The sequence below is a fragment of the Crinia signifera genome, chromosome 2, assembly GCF_055691185.1.
Source record: "Crinia signifera chromosome 2, ASM5569118v1, whole genome shotgun sequence".
Lineage (NCBI taxonomy): Eukaryota > Metazoa > Chordata > Amphibia > Anura > Myobatrachidae > Crinia > Crinia signifera.
In genome coordinates, this window is record NC_139218.1 from 262,245,794 (window position 1) to 262,262,996 (window position 17,203).

Genomic DNA, 17,203 nt, shown 5'->3' on the forward strand with positions numbered 1-17,203 from the left:
AGCTCAGTGAAGTGATAAAGGGGGAAATATACTAAAATGGAAAATTCTAAATTTCGTATTAGTATTCTTCCTACGACTGCATACTACTGTTTCAGCCGTATGCAAAGTCGTGTTCCGGAGGATAATTTACAAAGCAGTCATATACGACTGTCGTATACATTCGTATTAGCGGCACATATATACGGCCGCTAATACGAATTAGTGGAGGCAGTCTGCACGGATCGACCCCACGCCGATTTTTTTCATTTATTTATTTAATTTTCCATTTTTTTTACACTGCAAAAGCAAATACGACAGGAAAATAAGGTGTATTTTTCTGCCGTATTATCGTGGCAGTTTCACACATATTAGCAGCCGTATTTTCAATATGGCTGCTTAGTAAATCAGGAACCATAATTCTTTTGAATGGTGATTTCTGTCGATGGTGTAGACATTCGTATTTGTAAATACAAATACGAATGTGCCATCTTTAGGAATACGAATTGCCGTATTTCCGGGATAGTAAATCCCGAAAATACGAATGTGTAAAAAATAGGTGTATTTCTGCCTACGTATACACCTATTTTTTACTAATTCATATTAGTAAATTTCCCCCAAAGTGTCTGGTTTTTATCACCGGCCAATCAGTTCCCACCTGTCATTTTTCAAACCAAGCCTGTAACTTCACAGGTAGGAGCTGATTGGCCGGTGATAAAAATCAGACAGTTTATCAATTCACCTAGCTTAATAAATCTGCCCCTAAGTATTTAATAGCATACTGTAATTCCTTCCTAATGGAAGTCGGAGTAGATTGTTTCACATTATGTCAAGTTTCATCCAACCAAACCAATTGATAACCTATAATTAGTCATATAAGGTATTTGATAAGTTACTAGTAGTAGTCATTGTTGTGTCTAATGTGTCTAAATCGTTTACCTATATATAGATCTTCAATTCCATGTGGTCTAGACAGATTATTCAAGTTAAGAGATAAAACATAAATTGGATTCCCAAATTCTATATCTGTCAATGTGCTCAATGATAGCTTAATCGGCATAATTTATCAAAGTACAATATACCACATCTTATATTTACATTATGGGAGTACTTCATAAAATAATTCTAGCACTCTCTATTTGTAATTGCATAAAAATGATAAATACATATGTGGATATTCCCAACTGTACGTTGTGTTATGTCATAATTCCCCCTGAGACGGAATATCCAACATATACTCCTTTTATAAATGAGAAACTTTAGCATTAGTCCAAACAGAATACGTCATAGAATATTAATGTAGTCCAATATTATGCCACATTAATATTCTGTGATGAATAAGACATAATGTGTACAATAATGTGTGGGGAATGTGATATTGCTGGGCTACTAACAGATTTGACTTTCTTCTTCCACCATATCCATAATAAATGCTTCACTAAGACCAAAAACAAAAATCAGATATTTGTCCCTTATCAAAGAATGTAAAGCATTGCATTCTACAGGTGAAATATCTAGAACAATTCTCTTCGTCCTCTAGCATTGGACCTTTCTTGCTCTTAAAGTGAGCTTAGTATCAGACACAATTCGGACTGGTTGGCACCGTTTCACCTTTAGACCTATTGACACTATTCAAGCACATGGGATATAGAACCATTTCTATTTTTCGTAACTCTTTTAAACACAAATTCAGATATTGTCTTTTAACAAAAGAAATTGCCATCATTACTATATTTAACTTTTATGGCTAATTCACAATACCGATCCTTGGCTGATTGAGACACCATTTGGTTACCATATCATCCTTAATGAGCACACAAAATATTAATTGTTTCATAATGCTTTTGTGAAGTTTGATATTGTTAAAGATACAAATATGTCTGGTAACCTAAAAACTCACAGCTCATTGAGTTTCAGTTTTTCATTGTCGGAGAACAACTGATTTTCAAAAGCCTCGTTTTTGGAAATATCATATTTTTCGCTCTATAAGACGCACTTTTTCCCCCAAAAAAGTGTGGGGGGGGGGAAGTGTGTGTGTCTTATGGAGCGAATACTTAAAAAAGAGTGCACATTGGGGACCTTAATGATGCAGTGGGGAAGCCTGCAGCCAGATCAGAAAGCAGGGACTGCATGGAAGGAGAGCAGGTCCAGGCAGGAAACTTACAATTCAATGGTGGCAGCGTGGAGAAGCGGATCCCGGCCAAGAAGGAGGAGATCATAGAGGGAAGGCTGCAAGCGAGGAGTGAGTGCTGTTGCTGGCTGTGTTATCGCCACGCTGATTGGAGAAGAGTTCGTAGTAGGTGGCGTTTCCTAGTAGACATTCTACGGGATACGGTCGTATTGTCGACACCACTTAGGTCGACAGTCATTAGGTCGACACTGTTGGGTCGATAGGTGGCGAGGCCGACAGATGTTTAGGTCGACATGGGTGAAGGTCGACAGGTGTTAATGACGACATGAGACAAGGTCGATTCGGGTCTATGTTGACACATCGTTGACCTTGTCCTATATACCTGTCAACCTTCACCCATGTCGACATAGACACCTGTCGACCTTGCCAACTGTCGACCCAACAGTGTCGACTTAATGACTGTTGACCTAAGTGGTGTCGACAATACAGTCCACACCCCACAATTACACTATATGGTTCAGATTTTTTTTCCTGTTTTCCTCCTCTAAAAACTAGGTGTGTCTTATGTAGCGAAAAATACGGTAATAAAGGTGTGGCAGTACATGCTGAAATGTTTAGTGTCACAACAGCTGAGAGCCACAGGTTGGCCGGGACTATTGTAAGGAATACAATATCCACATTGCAGAAGTACAGTACCTGCACTACCCATTCTATATCTTGCTAGTTCAGTTGGTTTATGATGGTTTGTGTGCCCAGAGTAGCTTTAGATAACACCACTATTTATCTCTGCTAGGTGGGCCAAGGGAGCTGAAGTCACAGATATAAACTTCTAAAGAAATCACATGATTTTCTCGGTCTTCCCTATCCAGGAGACCAAACAATGGTCAACATCTGTTCTTTTCCTTTCATACCGTTTGAGCCAATAGTTATGCTTAGTTTGTGCAAGGCTTTATATGCTGTTATATTTTTCTTATTACTTCATTGCATTGTTCCAAATTATGTTATTGTTAACAGTTTAGTAAAAAAAATCAATTAGGATAGATTTATGCCAGTGTCTTTTCCTAGGTGTTTAGAAAGTGATGTGCTCTTCTTAATTCTCCAAGACTAGGGTTGGATTTAACATCAGTTTCTTCTGAAATATATGCCTGGGGGTAGGCTTAACTGACAACATGGCTGATACTCAGCACTACTCTTCTTTGTAGAAACAAGCAAACTTGATCTTGTTCCAGTGGTAATCCGAATGTTTGCTCAAGACCCATCATGTCCTGTTCCCTACATCAATGTTTTTTGAAGTACATAGATTCCTGCAAACTACAATTTCTCTTCTAAATTTCTAAACTATCATTAGGGTCTAAGCATAAGGATTTGTGCACCTGACAACAACGTTTCTGGAATAAAGTACTATAAATGTATAAATCTTACTTACGTTGATATTATTATTACTAATATGATGTTAACAGTATTATGATATGTGTGATAATGGGTTAATGGGGTTTACCTGCGCACTGAATCTTTGTTTGGGCTAGCTGCCGCACTAACGGATGGCTGGCTCCTTTTGGTTTGTATAATTAGCAATATTTGGTTTGTGCTGCGCTCAGCCTCTGTCTATAGTCTAGTGGGTGTTGCTGCGCTTCATTTGGTTATGTGTAGCTGCTGAAAAGTGACGTTGTTGGTAGTCAGATGGTGATAGTGGTGAAAGAATGTAAGAGGACCTCAATGGTTTTTTCAAAAGTGTTTTACTGTGTTATAAAAAAGACATGTTCTTATAACATAGGATAAGTTATACACACGCATGAAGTTTTAAAATTAGTGGCTTAATTACATATAATATTTCTAGCAGTGTTTATTCTAAACAATATTGTTATCATATAATCATATAATACTGTTATTATATAATTTTATGTACAACGTTTTTACCATTGATTACAGAATTGTTTAGATCAAACACTGCTAGTAATAGGGTATGCATTTATGCCACTAATTTTAAAACGTCATGCGTGTGTATAACTTATCCTATGTTATAAGTACATGTCTTGTACAGTGTGTCGTATGTAAAGAAACCGCTATAGGAGTTCACACACCTACGGTAAGCTGTTATTTGACACCCTCTTTGAGTTCAACACAGAAGGTGTTCCCTTAAAAGAAACCTTTATACACGGGATCTCACGTTTTATTCTGTGAGTTTGGTACGATACCAACCACTCTCCCTTCACCCTTTTTTCACATTTCTGCAATTATTGTAAAAATCTTACACATTGTTTTTTATTTTTTCACTTCTAACATCTATCACCACCTATGTCACTGAGTCAAGCGCCATCAATATTGTTCTTTCTTCGTGAGTTCAACAAAGGAGGTCTTCCAGTGATCCTTCATCAATATTGGTGCTGCAAGGACTCTTAGATTGCACCTTGGGACTTTCTTATTCTTTTTGTCTAAAAATGATTCCAATATGACTCACAGGGGTGCAGACCAAACCCCCATGATCTTCACTGCCTGAGGGCCTATCACCTAGGGATCAGGTTCCAGACTGTGCACTAGAATGATACAAAATACTGCACAGGCCTATGGTGTACTTTCAACAGTGCATTAATCTAGTAAATTATCTTTCATGGAGCATATTTATAAAGGGACCCAGACAATGCACTCTGGCTAGCCAAGCCTCTGTGACAGCTAGACACATCCGTTATGGAGACTGACCACACCCCTAAGCATAGGCCCCTGCGACATCATTTGTCCAGTTGGCCATTCATACATCAGTTAAACATTGACTGTAGTGCAGCATCCTCATAAAATACCATTGTAGATATCACAATGTATAGGAATCTTTTGCTTGATGATTAAATGTAAAGCTGGCCATACACTGGTGCAATTTGGCCATTTTTCACCCGATTCCAACGGATCGGGCTGAGAAATCAGGTGAAAAGTGGCCAAATCGAATGTGTTTGACATTAGATCTGATCCGGTGCGCAGTCCCATGCTCATCAGATCAGAGACAGAGATCGGATCGGCTTGCACGTCCGAGCGCTGACTTGGACAGCCTCCTGACACCATAGAATGGGATAACATATGATATATCACATGTAGCAGGATTGCATGCGATATATTGCATGCGATACTGCCTCTCGGGAAGGCCCTGGGCAGCTTAAGGGGGATCTGCTGTGGCTTCTCCGCTCTGAGAAGTTGCAGTAATGTATGGGGGCCATTAATATTACTGCAGCATGCACAGTATAAAAAATATATAACTGCTTTTGCATTTCATTCAAAGAACTATATTTTTAATCTGAAATACCGTATATATGTGCTTTACGATCACAGTACTAAAAAAGTAATGAAGCTATTCAAAATGCATAATGAAGAATGTTTGTATGTGTGTGTGTCCCTAAAGTCATCTCAATGTGTTATAAATTACACTGGACCACAAAAGGCAAGGGAGGCACCCAGAACAGGAGAACCTCACTGCATTCACTGTTTAGATTTATATGACTGGCTCAAATTTGATGTTTACAATTTAAAATGTAAGCAACCAGACTGAAACTGAACATCAATTTTTTTTTTTTTTTTTAAATAAACTGTTTCTGCCTGAAAAAAACCATTGGATCATTTTAAACATTTTACATTCTTGCCGCTGTTCAAGTAAAAACCCCAGTGAACATGGCCAGACAGACCATGTCAAAAAATGAGACATCATTCTGTGAGTCATCTGGTTTCACACATGCTACTATTGGTTAATCCATGGACCGGCATCTGATTGTGTACGATAAGTCAAACTCACTGCGGTCCGCATTCCATTGCTAGAGAGACGTTTGAAGAGTAGGTGCATATCATGTATACACTTCATGTGTAGCATGAAGCACAAGATGATAACACATTTTTAGGTGTGCATGTATACAGCTAAATTAAAATCAGACTTAGCTGCCAGGGCTCCTCTAATTATATTACTCAGTTGTATGCAGTCACCAGACACTCCCCCCTCCCCTCTCTCCCCACACACACCCCTTGAAATTTAGTAACTCATTTTCTTCTGGAAAATAATTTTGGACTTCAATGTTGTCCACGTCTCTGGTCTCTTTGGTGGGAAATATTGATAGGTTTTCCTATCTGTGCAAGAGCCATAGACAATACTAAAATTCAGATTTTTTTTTTTTGGGGCAGAGAATGCAACACTTTCTAAATTTTGAGTGATAAGATAAGTAGCTCACAAAAGTCCAATCGTAGCCCATGGACCTTCTGTGTTCTGTTTATTGTTTACATTAAAATTGCATTTTTCTGCCAATTCACTTTAACTTTATGAATTTTGTTTTATTAACAAGCACAATACTTACTATAAAGCATGAAAAGACTTTAAGGAGTCTGGGACCATTTACAGCTACCCTATAGTGCAGGGGTGGCCAAACCTGTCCTGAAGATCTATCAACAGTTCATGTTTTTCAGGCAAACCGTGGTTCTATAGTAGGAGTGAATGCAGCATAAATATTGATGATTTATCATAGTATACGATACTTGTTTCCTAGCACGGCGCCCGTCGGGCCCGTCGGGTCCCATCGCATACCATAATTTAAGGTATGCGATGGGACCCGATTAAACCCGACCGACCCGATTTTCGGGCTTCAAAGACGTTTTTGTACAATTAAAAAATCGGTTGCATTGCATGCCATTATAATGGCATGCGATGCGATGCAACGTGACGACCCAATTTTTACATTGGTGCCAATGTTAAATGGTCCCTGAGACCCGATTTTACATTGTACCCAATGTTAAATGCCCCCCAGACCCGATCTTTAATTGTATACCCACCCTGATGGTTAATTATTATGTCAAATGCCCCCCCATTGTTAACGCAACGCCACGATCAACGTCAACCCAAAGGGTGGCGAGCGCAGTGAGCCCCGCGAGGGGACGCACATTACTTCACACGTATTACACGTCCGCTCGCCACGCTTCGGTCTCGGTGGCTCGCTGCGCTCGCCACACTATATAAAGTCAACTACGTGCCGACGTGGATAGTGGGGGTATGAAAAGGTTGGAGGGTTGGCTCGCTGCGCTCGCCACGCTTCAGGTTGGCCTTGATCGTGGCGTGGCATTAACAATGGGGGGCATTTGACATAGTAATTACCCATCAGGGTGGGTACACAATTAAAAATTGGGTCTGGGGGGGGGGGGGCATTTAACATTGTAATCAGCCATCAGGGTGGCTGTACAATTAAAAATTGGGTCGAATCGGTCGCATCGCATGCGATGCAATGCGACCGATTTTTCCAACCCGATGTCATACAATTGAAATTGGTGGCGCCGTGCTAGGAAACAAGTACCTAGTATACAAAAATATCTCCCCAATATGATTGAAAAGTGTCTTATGGTCTTATGTGTCTTTACACACGGGTCAATATTGGCGGCCTCCGGTACCCAGCGGGGTGCTGCCATCAGCTGACATGGTGGGAGGGGCCATGCTGCATTGAGGAGCATGGCTCTCATTCAGAGATAGTATAAATAGAATGTGCTGCACAGCCTATCTCTACTTTACTTTCTAGGGCCGTGCATCAGGATCGAATTAGGTATGGCAAAACACGGTTCGATTTACACTAACTTGCAATCGATTTTGACTAGAGTAGTCAAAATTGATAGCCCAAATTGCACAGTGTGTACACACCATTATATAAACAGGGATAGTGGCAGTGGCAGAACAGATACTGGGGAGCCCAAGCACCCACATAGCTGTCTCCTATAAAATGTATCAGTGTTTGTGTTCAGGGGAAACAGAAAGATAACTGATTATCATATTAGCTGTTTCCTCCCTATTCTTGCTCCCATAGACCAAGCTGATTACTAGGCTTAAAACCAAAAAATCCTGAATTTATGGTGATTCAATATACCTCATGATTTCTCCCTAAAAAAAACACCACCATCATATATGGATATTTATAAAGGTGGTTCAATAAGTAAGGTAACAAGAACTCAAACACATGTAGTGTTCTATATTTCATTCTAATTCCAAGTAAGGCCAGAGCAGGCAGACCACTGCTTCATCCCTCTAAGACTGTGGGCCACATGCACTAAGCTTCAAAAATGATAAAATGGAGAGTGATAAACAGCTAGCCAATCAGCTCCTGTCTGACATTTTTCAAACATGTCTGTAACAAGGCAGGTAGGAGCTGATTGGCTGGATGCTTATCACTCTCCATTTTATCACTTTTGAAGCTTAGTGCTTCTGTCACTGTGTCTCATATCAGTCATGCTGTCCCAACATCAGTTGTAATGTGGCGTGGCTGGGGCAAACATGGTCAAAAATTGAGGTGCATAGTTTGATCATATGCTGGCAAAAAGGGTCACCAAAAAAAAAGTCTGCAACAAGGTTGTTATTTTATTGAAACAAATATTTGTTGTTGAGACCAGTGTGCCATCCATGTTACTCTGCTTTTACTTCACAGAAACACCTGGACACCTGGGCAAGTAATATTTGTTTATATATACAGCATGTGTACATGGTGTATTTTGTGTAACATATATGTATATATAGTTTGTTGATGCACCTTTGGCAGCCTCAAGTCTTTTTGAATATGATGTCACAAGCTTGGCACACATAACTTTGGGCAGTTTCGCCCATTCCTCTTTGCAGCACCTCTCAAGCTCCATCAGGTTGGATGGGAAGCGTCGGTGCACAACCATTTTCAGATCTCAGAGGTGTTCAATCGGGTTCAAGTCTGGGTTCTGGCTGGACCACTCAAGAACATTTACAGAGTTGGTCTGAAGCCATTCCTTTGATATCTTGGCTGTGTCTTTAGGGTAGTTGTCCTGCTAAAGGATGAATCGTCACCCCAGTCTCAGGTCAAGAACGCTCTGAAGCAGGTTTTCATCCAGGATGTCTCTGTACATTGCTGCATTTATCTCTTTCCTCTATCCTGACTACTCTCCCAGTTCCTGCTGCTGAAAAACATGACACCACCATGCTTCACTGTAGGAATGGTATTGGCCTGGTGCTGAGCGGTGCCTAGTTTCCTCCAAACATGACGCCTGGTATTCACACCAAAGAGTTCAATCTTTGGCTCATCAGATCATAGAATTTTGTTTCTCATGGTCTGAGAGTCCTTCAGGTACAGGTACAGAGAGTCCTTCAGGTACAGCCTTCCCTCCAGGAGGGCTGCCATGTGCTTTTTACTAAGGAGTGTTTTCCATTTGGCCACTCTCATACAAGCCTGATTGGTGGATTGCTGCAGAGATGGTTGTACTTATGGACGTTTCTCCTCTGTTCACAGAGGAATGCTGTAGCTCTGACAGAGTTACCATTGGGTTGTTGGTCACCTCCCTGACTTGGACCCTTCTCGCCCAATTGCTCAGTTTAGATGACTGCCCAGGTCTAGGAAGAGTCCTGATGGTTCCAAACTGAATCAACTGAATTTACCACAGGAGGACTCTAATTAAGCTGTAGGAACATCTCAAGGATGATCAGTGGAAAGAGGTTGCACTGGAGCTCAATTTTGAGCCTTATGGCAGAGGCTGTGAATACTTATGTACATGTAATTTATTCGTTTTTTATATATTTTAAAAAATCTCCCAAAAACTTTTAACATGTTGTCATTATGTGTGTAGAATTTTGAAGGAAAAATTATTTTACGCCATTTTGGAATAAGGCTGTAACATATCAAAATGTGAAAAAAGTGAAGTGCTGTGAATACTTTCTGGAAATAAACTGGCACTAAGGAGACTTCGTTATGTGGTGAAATTTAGATGCGTTTAAACCAACATATGTTTCTGGCTGGGCTACGCATACAAACACAATTCCATCGAATAACGAGCAAAAGTATACACCAAAAATGCATTGAAAAAGTGACAAGCAATGTTTCAGGGCGTTCGCCCCTTCGTCGGACACTAAAAACTACAGCTGTCACTTTTTCAATACGGGTTTGGTGTATACTTTTGCCTCTGAAAGGGCTGGTTTTTCATTGGAATTGTGCATGTGAATATGGTGAGAAGGAACCGGGGCCTGCTGCTTGTAAAGTTGGGAGTGCTGTGTAAACATGGGATAAAGGGGAACGGGACAGTATACCTATGCACTAGTACCCACCAGAAGGAATTGTGTGTATATGTTATGTGTGTCATGCATGTTTTATGTCATGTCCAAATTTACTAAAAAACTAATTTATGACTAAAAATTAAACGTTAAGTTTTAATTAAGTGAGTACTTTTCCTCTTTTCTTGTTTGAAAGTTGGGAGTGCTGTCAGTTTTGGATTCATTTATATATATACATAAATACACACACACACACACACACACACATATCTACAAAAACATTCACATATCTACATACACACTCACATATCTACATACCCACAGACACATATCTACATGTACACACATACATATCTACATACACACACATACATATCTTTCTACATATATCAAAAAGACAGTAATTTTATACTAGCAACATTATTATTAGGGTAACACAATAAAGGTAATCTTCCATTACACTTTAGTATTGTTATTCATTTGTCTGGCCATTTCCGGGTGGTTTTCACATTGTCCAGCCCTATCTGCCCTATTACCTACAAAAATATTTTCACTGTATCCTGCTCATGTTCAGACCATGTTCTAGTCTGATTTTTAGATGAAGCTACAGACAGCTCTTAATAGGGAAAGTTTTGTTATGGCCGTCCTGTACAATACGGACAGAGAAGTGCAGGCACTAGGAATGGTACTGCAGGCTGTAACTTTTAAACAGTAAATTGATCAGTGTGATCCTCTACTAAACAGTGCTAAAAGATCAAACTGATCTGAAATGTTGCTAATTTGCACACATAAACTCACTGATTATGCATTATAACTTGAAGTTCCGTTCTTCATATATTTCAGTCAGCAAGATACATGAGGGCTTACTCTGGGGTTTTATTGTTTTGTTTGTTACTTAGCGGCATGCCACCTTATCAGGCACATATAGTAGGCAAGGATGAAAAGCCGTTGGGTGACAAAAGTGTGATCCAACCCCCCTTCACCCCCCCCCCCCCAAAAAAAAAAAAAAAAACATTAAATGCTATTTATAAACATACAGTACTACATGTCTATAGATTGTAAGCAGGGACTCCCTACCTCTGTGATTACCTGTTATTACCCAATTCTGTTTTCTCACAGCTATTTCCAACTGTAAACTGCGCTATATAAGAAACTGTAAATAATATTCACATTGTATAATACATTTTATAACATATTACTATATAATAATAATAATAATAATAATAGCCAAAATTATTGTTGGGATTATTCTTTAATGGAGGGAAATATATATGTATATATATATATATATATATATATATGTATATATATATATATATATATATATACTGTACATTAAAAGAATAGTGTAAGAGTTTTAGAAATCAACTACAATTTAGTAGTAGGACAGTTTAAAATGATGTTGGACAAGCTTCTAAAACAAATATTAAAACCCATTGAGTGCCAAGTGAATTTGTCAAAATAGGTGTGGAAATTGCCAAGCAAACATTTTTATTCATCATAATGACCTGTAATGTTACCTTATATAGGAAATATCATCTTTTTTTAATTTGAATTTATATAACAAATGTGAGCGACACTGGCATTTTTAGTGGATGTGTGGATCTCACAGAGATGTTGGCACTCAAAGGGTTAACGTTACACGAACCGACTAAAAAAAGTGTATCCGAGTCCCTGAACTGGGGTGATTATTAAACATCTTTGCATCATCTACTGAACAGAGGCCAGCTCACACATATCGCGGGTATTGTCTTAGAGCACTTAGACAACAGAGTGATTCTATTCGGCACAATGTGGCCACTGTACCAGGTATCCTTCACCACCGAGAATAATTAGATTTCTCTTCATGCAAACATTCTCTGCAAACATCCACAGCTACTGTTACCTCGCTTGTATAAATATTCCACCCCAAGCCCAAGGAAATAGAAGTTTTGTGACATTTTCCCCATCATCAAGCCAGAGGTTTACACATAAATGTGCTATAGGCTGTTTGGCTGCAAAGGGATAAAATCAATGACTCATAGAATGAACACAGTACATAGGGATCTTCTGCTTCCCACTAAAGTTCTTCACATTCAAATTACTAACAATTCAGTTATGCATTCATAATTCTCTGGTCTTTAAGAAATAAAGTATTGTGAGGTAATTATTTATAGTCTATGTCATGCAATATGAAATGTAATAGAAATAGAGCATATTTACGTTTGTTTGCTTAAATCAATTATATAATATTTTATAAAAAAGAAATTACATGTAAATTTAGTGGCACGGCGTTTTTTTTTTTTTTCATTATTATGTTGCAATGTGCACATATTACTCAATCAGAATACATCTTTTATTTTAAGCAGTGTATGCAGAATGAAAGCTGTAATATCATGGGTTTCTATAGGTTATGGTACATCTGACATATTACCAGAAGTATTCAACGTTCACAACATCCATTTGTCTGAATTAGGTCCATTTCAAACATTTTCTTTGTGCAAATGGAAATTTTGAAATGTAGATTATAGTTTGATGATGATGTTAAAGTGAATTTATTATGGTTAAACTAAATTATGAAAGGTAGAATCACATGAACTTACTTGGATTTTATTATGATACAAATTTGCTGTAATATATCTTCTGACAGAAATACAAAAATAAAAAAACATAACAAATGCCTACTCTATTAAAAAAAGCAATGAAGAAATAAAGACACATGTAACAGTTGATAAATAATTGAACAAGTTTAAAAAATTTTAAATGTGAATAAAACAACATTTGTGATTACTAATAAAGCTTATTGATACAACCCAAATATATTAATAGGCCGTCCCACTGTATGTCTGAAGAAAGCAAATCATGACATCATTCAGTGTGAGCGGACAGTGCTTTCTCCCTCCTCATGCACACTTTTAACATGTTGCTTGTTCAGTTTACTGCAGCCTTCAATTCTTTTCCCAGAACTCTTAAATTAACTGGTTAATTGTATGAAGAGAAGTGTGTGTTGGATCTGTAATCTTAATGGTATTATTGATTATACCGGAAGCCATAGCCTAAAAGGTACAGTAGTATATACTGTAGGTCATCTTACAAATACCATTCCCAGATTTCAAACTAAATCATGCAATACAGCAAAACACCATTTGAACCAACAGAAAAAGGTGTAATATGGTTAGTTCACCTCATTGTCCATTATTTTTCATCCATCCTACCAGGACTCGTGCCAAGAGGTTTTGAAAATGTATGGCTTAGTAAATATACCCCTAAAACTTAAAGAAAAATAGAAATTGTCAGCCAGTAACAGCATGTAATGCCTGTATTAATGTGAATCACTGTATTTTGTAAATGTTGGTTTTCACATTAGTGTCAATTATACTAAGAAATGAAAACCTATGAACAGAATATACTGTGATATTTCTGCATTGGAAGTGTTCTTAGTGGAAAATGTAAAACAAGTACTAGTCAGTTGAGTGGGAGGAAACAGCTGAATCGGCAGAAAATGGCAGTAGTAAAAGTGTGGAATCTGCTTACCATGTAAACATTTGGAAAATGTACCTCGCCTTGTGCCAGAACATTAGTCATTGCCTATCCTTTCTGGGCAATACACAGTCACATGACAACAGGGGAGGGGGTATTGTAATATATGATGGTGGCATGTGGACTCGTTGCTGCCCTGGGCACTGAGGATTAATAAGTTCTGTATCGTGATTTCTACAAGCTCATTTACCATGCAACCTATTTATATTATATAGATATATTTTACTGATAAATATAGATATCTAAACATCAGCTCTCACCAGTTTTTTTTAAAATGTATTTAAGCAATGTGGTCACAGAACACTACACAACAACCTTGGCATGGCGGGTGCAGGTGTGCATCCCATTCCTAGGAAGGGCGAGTGTGGTGCAATAGTATGTGTGTTTATTTTTATATATATATATATATATATATATATATATATATATAGATAGATAGATAGATAGATAGATAGATAGATAGATAGATAGATAGATACACACTCACACACAAACAGACACACACACACACTTACATACACACATACATACATACATACATACACACACACAAACAGACATACATACATACACACACACACATACACACACACACACACACACACACTTAATATATTACAAAGTGGAACTATGTTGCACTAGGCTTCTGCATACTTTGCCTGTATGATATACACCTGAGAATTATGTATATGAATTTCTATTTAAGGTATTTACTAAAATAAAGATTGATCTTATTATATTAAATCAATGTATTTGCTACTGTTAATCATTACAATTAAATATGAAAAAATAACAAAAACATCAGCTAATTTATGTTATTTTTTAGTGTGTGTGTGTGTGTGTGTGTGTGTGTGTATATAAACTGAAAGAACCAGAAAGAGGTATATGGAAGTTTATAGACTGACAGATCCGTAAAGATGGAGTGGTGGGAAATAACCAGTGTAACAAGGGGTAATGTCTGCAATGACACTTTGTGGGAAATTTACTAAGATGGGAGTTCTATCTTACATGGGATGTTGCTATGGGCAACCAATCAGAATCTACTTATTTAGCACCTTCTAGAAGATAACAGATAGTATCTGATTGGTTGCCCATAGCAACATCCCATGTGAAATACAACTCCCATCTTAGTAAATGTCCCCTTTTGTCTGAAAGCCCTGCAAGTGAGTCATTGTAATTTTACTCACTTTCCTAAGCATGAAAACTAACAATGATTAAGTTCTCACAGTGTGAAGGAGCTGGTGCACCGCAATCTCACACAGAAAGGTGTCCAATTAGTAAGCAGAGAATAGTTTTTTTCTAACGTTGCAGCATACATGGTTACCACACAGACCCACAGTAAGGTATGGCTGCAGTACATGTCCCACCCATCTCCCAAACATGCAGAGTCAGGGTATCACCTATAAGCACCAGCTAACATCTTCAGCAATATACTTATAGACTGCAGGGAATGTATTCTGGGAAATAATCACCATATCATTGTACAACCCTGTTCTCTAAAACAAGATTTGACTTACCCTGAAGGTGCAGTTCTTCTGGGTACACATACTGGGAAATCAGTCTGAGCTAAGAGGAAAAACAAAAAAAAAAACCAAACCTCTAAGCACAGTATACCCACACAAGGACTACACACTTATAGGCTCTGAGCTAGCCGGGCTCATTCCACAAGAGGAGAGCATCAGGTATAGACATGTAGCGTCCAACTGTGTTCCCAGCATTGTCATGGAAATGAACAAACTACCCCACTCATCCCCTGCACCGATGCTGCCTTATTTGTCATCTCCTATTGTCAGAGCAAATGTTTGCAGCTCCGCTCAGGGCTTGCTATCACAAGGTAGTTTAGTGCGTTTATAGTGTTGCTGCTTCTCTCCAGCACCTTTCAGATCTCCTAGTCTAAGTGAGGCTCCAACCCACGTCATGTGGATAATGCAGGCAAAGTGCATTAAATATTCATAGGGAATACTTTCTTTCTTAAAGGAGAATTACCAAAACAGAGAAGCCATTTACAGTCCTGGGAATCTTAGCTGGAATGTAGTCTCCGTAGATTGCTAACCCTAAATATGTGATGTAATAAGGGGACTAAGTAAAAACCGGACCCGGATAAGACACCGGAACGCCGGACCAGACATCAAACTCTGCATTCCGGAGCTTATAGTGTCTGGTCCGAGGGGTGTCCCATGGGTGTCTTGTCCGGGGGGATGCCTGTGATTGCTCACACCAGGGACATGGGGAAGGGGAGATTACAGCCTCCCTGTGTGGTCTGGACCGTTCCAGTTTTTATTACACCCCCGGACCATGCGGTGAGGCTGTATTCTCCCCCCTCTCCTCTCCCAGGTGACAGGTGCGAGAGCAGCCCCATCAGATGGAGCACCCCCGGACAGGACACCCCCAGACCGGATACTACAAGCTCCGGAATGCAGAGTTTCATGTCCAGTCCGGCATCTTATCCGATTCCGGATTTTACCCATACCCTGTAATAAGCCCCCTGACATGGTATGAGCTCTGCCTCTGACTTTCATTGGGGTCATGAATAAATGTGTCCTTTTCTAAATTACTGTATATGTACCTAAATGTATTCAGTTAACAAGTGTACACTGAAAAAGTATGGATGGTGTAATGGTTAGTATTACTGCCTCACAGCACTGAGGTCATGGGTTCGATTCCCACCATGGCCCTAACTGAGTGGAGTTTGTATATTCTCCCTGTACTTGCGTGTGGTTTTCCTCCCACAATCTCAAAATATACTGGAAGGCTAATTGGCTCCCAAATTAACCCTAGAATGTTGTGTGCATGTACATGTGGTAGGGAATATAGTGTGTAAGTGTAAGCTCCACTGGGGCAGGGACTGATGTGACTGTTGCTAAAAAAGATTATATTTCCTACATAAGGTAAACATTACAGGTCATTAGGATGACTAAAAATGTTTGCTTGGCAATTTTCACACCTATTTACTTGGCACTCAAAGGGTTAATGTTGTCATCTCAATAGCATAAAGATATTTGGCTTCTGTACTGTCCTACACATTATGCAGCCACCCCACACAAGGCTGGAAGCAGTGCATTATCTGTGTGAACATCTGTGCAGGTTGGTTTTTTTGCCGGTTTAAAAATGAGCTGCTTTGTAATACCCATGTCCTAACCCATGACCCCTCACCTCTGCAGCTAGTCTAGTTAGCAATAACCTATTCACACAACTCAGTTAAGATAGAGCTCAAAATATTGAATGGCACAGTGAAAGCTATGAGCATGTTACAATATAGGCGTTTTAGTAATACACAATTATTAACATCAAGGCTTGGTTAAAAATAAATTGGGAGCTCCCTTTATATTTGTAGTAGTAGTTAACAGGGAGTACTTTTCCTTGGTAGTGTTTACTTTTAACATAGTTATAAGGACTTGACTGCCATCTACTGGCAAAAAAGTGTCAATTTCAGATATAAAAAAAACAGTTAATGTACATTAAGGTTTCACTTAATAATTGATTTAACTCTTAAGTAAATCCATCCAGGAAATTCCATTCTCTTTTGCAACTGCTTAGTTGTTAAGAACAATTTTTATGTAGCACTCCAAAGT

The 17,203-nt window shown here is 38.8% G+C and overlaps 1 protein-coding gene and 1 long non-coding RNA gene across 2 annotated transcripts in view; one reads left to right on the plus strand and one right to left on the minus strand.

The window, feature by feature from the left end:
* Window positions 1-15,529, minus strand: part of LOC146060778 (uncharacterized) — a 68,278-nt gene extending 52,749 nt beyond the window's left edge. The window contains exon 1 of the long non-coding RNA XR_014470480.1: window positions 15,149-15,529. This is a non-coding gene — a long non-coding RNA (uncharacterized LOC146060778). The remainder of the gene's footprint in view (window positions 1-15,148) is intronic.
* Window positions 1-17,203, plus strand: part of LOC146060779 (uncharacterized) — a 182,419-nt gene that overhangs the window by 56,637 nt on the left and 108,579 nt on the right. The window lies entirely within an intron of this gene.